Source organism: Pholcus phalangioides, unplaced genomic scaffold (genome assembly GCF_987345545.1).
Source record: "Pholcus phalangioides strain wild (caught in Gottingen) unplaced genomic scaffold, Ppha-v1.0 ptg000003l_1, whole genome shotgun sequence".
NCBI lineage: Eukaryota > Metazoa > Arthropoda > Arachnida > Araneae > Pholcidae > Pholcus > Pholcus phalangioides.
Window position 1 is genome coordinate 40,225,726 of NW_028301596.1, and position 6,636 is coordinate 40,232,361.

General features: G+C 35.7%; 1 non-coding gene across 1 annotated transcript; it reads left to right on the forward strand.

Moving 5' to 3' along the window:
- The first annotated feature begins 5,441 nt into the window (after positions 1 to 5,441).
- On the forward strand, positions 5,442 to 5,521 carry TRNAL-UAA (transfer RNA leucine (anticodon UAA)). The gene has a single exon. It is a non-coding gene; the product is annotated as a tRNA-Leu (tRNA).
- Positions 5,522 to 6,636: the final 1,115 nt, after the last annotated feature.

Here is a 6,636-nt window from a genome sequence, read left to right on the forward strand (position 1 = left end):
GCTAGAATTTATGAAACTTTTCTTTTAGCGGGATTCGGTGGGTATATACACGTGCGCATGCGCGGTTGACATGTCCCGCTTTCCGACGACCACGGTATTTGGCGTTGGCCAATAACGTTTCACACTCTCACTTTTTTTTTTTGTTTCCTCTGCTATCACCGATCGGAATTTTTTTTTTTTGCTTCACTTTCACTCACTTTCACACAAGTGATGTTTTTCTTTTCCCCCCCCTTACTCACTTACTGTTACTCTATTTTTTCTTTTGCATCATGGTTCCTAGATGGGACATGCCTCGATGGATTCGAACCTTAAGGCAATAAACGAAGAAGCCATTCACGTAACTTTCCAATGGTGATGATGATGAAGAGAAGAGAGAAACATTTTTTTTCTTTGGGGATTTTTATTCTTTTTATTACTATTATATCTTATCTCTTTTTAAGAAGAAGTAGAAGAAAATTTAGGTTACGCTGTCGGTGGTGGCGGAATCCGCGAAAAAAGAGTGAAAGTGGACCATCGGATGAAGACGCTTCCCAATCTCTTCTTGATGATGATGAAGAAACCTCTCTCCCCCCCCCCTCCGCCTTCCCTAAATCTCAGAAGAAGTTAAAAATAAAAACGTTTCTTCCGTCTTATTATAGCTTGTCAAGAAATTTCGTAACAATTTAGTATTATTATTTTTCCCATTTCGAAAGACCGAATCGTTAAAAGCTTTCCATATCCGGAATAAAGCGGGTATTGTACATGTATTGTAAGATGGAATCTAAATACTGCAGTCGATTCTCGATCAAGTTGAACTCCGTTGTTAACTCGAATATATGTTTAAGTCTGAGTTTTCACTCTTTGCCAGAAATTTTTGTTTTTTCGTATTTTTGGTGTTGAATTTTTCCCCTTTGAAACACAAATTATTATTTCAAAATTCAGATATCACGTGAAAAATTATAAACAGAGAGATTAAAATTTTGTTGTGATGTGTGTGTGTGTATGCATTATTTTTTACTTTCCAAAAATGATTATTAGGGAAATTTTGGAAATTAGATTTTTTATAATGCTTCAAATCGAAAAATTTTTCATAATTAAAATTTTACTCCTCTTTTGTTATCCGGGAAAAAATTTTCTCCGTAATAACCGAATGAAAATTCATTGAGATATCGGTGAATTAGATTCATTTTTCCATTTCTTACGTGTTAAAATAACTGCTCGAGAAGTTTCAAGGCTTCGAAAGTTGGAAAAAATCAATCAAGATATTTATATCACAGAAATACCTCAGGGAATATTTATTGAATTGGTATGGGGTGAATTTCTATCTGTATAATAGAAAAAGGTGAAAATTTTAACAGCTAATAATTATTTATTGGGAACCATATATAAAAAAATTCATTTTATTTTTTCATTTTTTTTGACGATATTTTAGTGAAAAGGAAAATTTTGCTGTGCAAATTGACGATATTTTTCCATATTTTACTGGAATTATAAATTGAACGGTAGAATTTCCATTTCTTTCGGACGCTTGTAATGAATACAAATACGGGGGGGGGGGGGGTTAACTAAATAAAGACTTTACTCAGACGTATGTAGCACCCTTTCTAGGGGAGATATTTTGATGAAACTTTTTGTATAGAATATATGAACCATGGGGTGAAGAAAGATTCAATTAAGAAAAAAGTTAAATTTTTTATCGTAGAGTGAAAAAGTAGTGCTGTGTCATCGTAGTTATTTTTTTCCCATGGTCCAAATAACGTACATACCAAGTTTCAATGAAACACGTCCACCACAAAGGGCGCTACATAGGTCGGAGAGGTGTCAGTTCAATTATACTGACACTACTCCGACCTATATAGCATCCGCTGTGAAAATTGAAAATCTGAGTAATTCAAATTCAAGACGGAGTCTGGGTTCGTACAATTTAAGACTGTATGTTGACGTACGAAACTTAAGATGAAAACTGGAGGGAAAGTTCATTACCAAATTGGAGCATAATTAAACTTGAAGAGTAATTAAGTTTCTTTTACAAGAGATAAATAGAAACTTTAAATGAATCTCCATAACCATTTCCAATGAAATTTAGGAACGTATATTTTGACACAAAATCTGGATATGCATTCTGGAAATCAGAATAAACATATTCTATAAGACTAAATATAAATTCTAAAATTTAAGTTTAGTTTTTTTATCGATAAAAAGTTTTATTAATATCCATATATTGAGATTGTTATGTTTTTATTTCTACATATTGTGAGTATTACTTTAGTGGAAATGAAAAATTATTACAATATTTAAAAAGGAAAGAAGTAAATATACGGTCGGGATTGTATCAAGCAATAATAAAACTTATTATTTCATTTCTTGATGAAATTCAAGAAAAGTTCAATTGTTCATTTGGTAACGTAAATTACGCTGCAAATACAGATTCTATATTTAAAAAAACCCATAAAACTAAGCCTTTTCGACAAGAAAATTATGTTTCAAAAATATGAAAAATTAATATGATGTTGCGTAATTTCACATAACTATGGTCCAAAGCCACATCTATGGCGCAAACACACGTGCTCACTAACTCATCGATTAATCAAAATGCTAACATCTAGTGGACTATTTAAATACTGAAGCAAATAGCATAAATAGTGTAATATTTCGATGTGATTGAAACGCACGCTGTCCGATTCCCCGCACTCTGCACTTTCCCCGTTAATCAGCTGTTAGTTGGGGCTATGCTTTGCATGTTACTTGTCAGCTGCGAACTTTCTCTTCTACAAGTTACTACAACAAGCTGTTCTGCGCTCTTGATGCTCTATGTCAGGGATGGCCAACAGCTGGCCCGTGAAGTGATTTTGTGCGGCCCGCGACAAGGTAAAAGTTTCGTGAAAAAATTAAATTTGTGACCATTATTTGAACTACCGGGGTTTCAACAGCAGATTTCTTGATTAACAAACTGCTTACAAACTTCTTATTTCTAGTGAAGAAATTAATTTAATAACTAACTAATTAATTGAATTAACAATGGATCGGCTTAAACACCGAAGTTGCACCACTGATGTGGCCCGCGACGCTATAGCTGACCATTATGTTGGCCCGCGAACAGAAAGAAGTTGGGCACCCCTGCTCTATATTACAAGTAATTTAGTATTTAGATATGTTTGATAAATATTTTTGCAGTTGCATCCAAAGTCCTAGAACGCCTGCCATCATATTCTGCTCTTAATGCCACAGGTTCAGATGGAGGTGCTGTTTCAGACTTCGTGAAATATATTGAAATGACGAGAAAACAACCAGTAGGACAAGAGACATCCATAAAGAGTAGGAAGAAGCAGTTTGATGTTGAGCCAAGTAAAAGTATTCCAGCAGAAGAGACTGAAAAACCTGCCGTCTACTTCTGAAGTTGAAATTTCTTCGAATTAAAAAAACAGAAAGTTTCTTGCATGGCGAAGCCTTCAGAAAGTTCAAGCGAAGGAGATGAAGATGAATACTCCTTGGCTTCACATACTTCACTGAACTTGTCAAACACTGACGTGGCTTTTGGGGATCCAAGAAACCATGAGATCCCGAGTGATTGTTACATGCCTGCAAATGATGAATTTGTAATTGTAAATTATGAAGAAGAATACTGGTCTGCTCAAGTTGTGACAGTGTAGGCCACCGAAGCTCACGTGAAATGTATGACAACATCTGGCAACCTATGGAAGTGGCCAGAAAATGAAGACTATATTTTTTGTCCTAAAAATGATATTGCACAATCAATACAAAAACCAAAGCAACAAAGCACGGCAAATGAACTGCATCTGCCTGAGCTGAAAGGCATATGGGGGTCCATATTTGAGCTACATAAGGAATAAAAAAAAGTGTTTAATAGTAATGATTGATTTTTCTACATTCAATATCAGCAAAAAAAAAAAATTGTCAACCTTGAATAAAGAAGTTATGATGATAAATCTGTAGAAAATGATGTTATGTTGGACCATAGTTGTGTGATATTACGGTATTCATCTATTTAATCATTTTGTATTACAGTCAAACCTCATTAATGAGTCACTCTTGGGAGAGCAAAAATATGACTTAGTAAGCGGAGTGACTCTTTAAACGGAGTAAGCCATAGCTGTGCCAATTCCTGCCTGAGGATAATTGGGACTTCCCAAAGGTGACCCGGTAAGCGGAGTGACGTGTTAACCGGGTGACGCAATAACGAGATTTGACTGTAATTTATTACCTTATAATTAGTCAATTTATAAATTATTTATAGTTAAAATTCAATTCATTTCTTATGCCAAATAATTCCGAAATCAAATTTACTATTTACAAATTATTACTATTTACAAATTTCTTTAATAATTGAAATAGATAAAATCTTACTCAATCCAAATTTTCCATATGAATTTCCAAATCAATGTAAAATTTGTTATTGAAAAAAATCATATATACGGAGATATATGAATAATTTTTGTATTTAGTAATCAAGAACAACTAAAAGATGAATAAATAATATGCTTGTGAATAATTGAAGATCAAATCTTTCGAATCGAATCATTTTCATATTGTTTTCCTATTTGATTATTCTTATTTTTTGGTACAATTATTACCGTCGTTAATGCCCAGTTATAAGAAAGATGGTCGCCATCTTCATATAATTATCAGCAGAATTTCGTTTTTTAGACACATTCCCGATACGATGAAAATATTTTAAAACCATAAACAAGTATGAGAAATTCTCATTATTATGGATCTAGCCCGTGATCCATAGTCCTCCCTATAGTCCTAAAACTACAGGTTGCACCAATGATCATTAGGATTGGAATGAATCTACATTGTTCAGTTTGGAGGGAATGTTAAACCAACGAAAAAACGGTCCCGAAACCACTCATTTAACCACGATAACATCAGGCTAAATTATGTTATCATCCACTGATGGTCCGTATTTCAGAAACAATTACGATATTGTTAATGATTATTTTATGATGATCAGTCACAGTTATGAAGCTTGTTCTCTAAATTATTAGCATACTATAATATACGTTATTTTCGGACTCATCTGTTTTCTTGTAATTGTTAATACATTTTTGATAACATTGACTACGCATCACTTACTCATGCATGGAACGTTTAAATACGATCTGAAATTTTGGTTAAATGGTTATTTCCGTTACAATTTTTACTATTATGACCTACTCAGGAAAAAATTCACATAATTACTTAAAAAAATTATTTTCACAAATATTCAAATAAGGCTGGGAATCGATTAAAATTTTTAACTGGCTAATCTACCGATTAATCGAATTTTAATCGAATATTTTCAAATGCTATTTATTCATAGCAAATGTGTGTGTGTATGTGTGTATATAGTGTTGGTAACTATAATAATATAATATTAATTGATGCCATAAAAAAAAATATTCTATTCATTTCTCGCATGTATCCACTGAATGGATGTGAATAAATATACGTCGAAATATGCAGTCGTGGCCGAGTGGTTAAGGCGATTGACTTAAAATTCATTGGTTTCCTCCCGCAGGTTCGAATCCTGCTGACTGCGAGCAATTTAGCTTTTTATGCTACGATGGCATGATCGGTAGAGGCACAGCGTGAGGTACATACGGGCATTCCTCGACCGGTCTGGGTTTGAATCCGAGCTGCGCCACAAGCTCGTCCGTCTTGTGTCCTTGGTAGTATAGTGGTAAGTATTCCGCCTGTCACGCGGGAGACCGGGGTTCGATTCCCGCAGGGGAGTACACATTTCCACTGCGGTGGACGGCGGTTCTGCTGGAGAACGAAGCGAATGATTCGATACTTGCAAGGAGGGGCACACCTCCTAGAGATAGAAGGTCTCTGCACTGTTTGCCATAAACGTCATTCAGACTACCTAGCAAGTTTGCTGTATTTTGAAACACCGCATCCTATTTCGTTTCTTTTTATTTTGGCGTAGAATGTTCCTGATTGGCACAAATACCGCATAGTGATTGGATGGGGGGCGTAGAAATCGCAAATTCTGAGCCCGAGATCATTTCTTTTCCTCACAACGATGATACTGGCCAGCGCCATCTTTAAGCTAGAAGGTGATGTACTACTTCACCAAACACCAACTCTGGCCATATCGCTTCATTGCAATTTACTGCCATTAGTGAGATGGGTTGGAAGTGAAGGCGCTCTCTATTGGTGGTCGCCTCGAGTTCGTTAGGGAATATATCTTATCTATATCCTCCCTTGGGTTCGAACCCGAGACCCTGACAACAACCTTCACGATGGTAGACGAGCATCTTACCACCATGCCACTCGGGCACTAGGTGATGCACTGGCACGCGAGCAGGGAATTCCCCCCCCCCCTAAATATTCTGAGGGAAAATAAGACTTCCTAGCAAGTTTGCCACATTTTGAATCACAGCATCCTATTTAATTTATTTTTTTTCTATTTTGGCGTAGAATCTTCCTTGGCTCACAAATACAGCATGGTGATTGGATGTGGGGCATAGAAATTTCCAATTCTGAGCCTGAGAGATCATTTCTTTTCCACACAGCGATGATACTGGCCCGAGCAGGGAATTTTTTTCCCCGAATATTCTGAGGGAAAATGGTGACGTCACGAACAACGTGCGGAGGTTTTCTATCTCTAGGAGGTGCTCTCTGGGCCACCACTATAAATGTTTACTAACT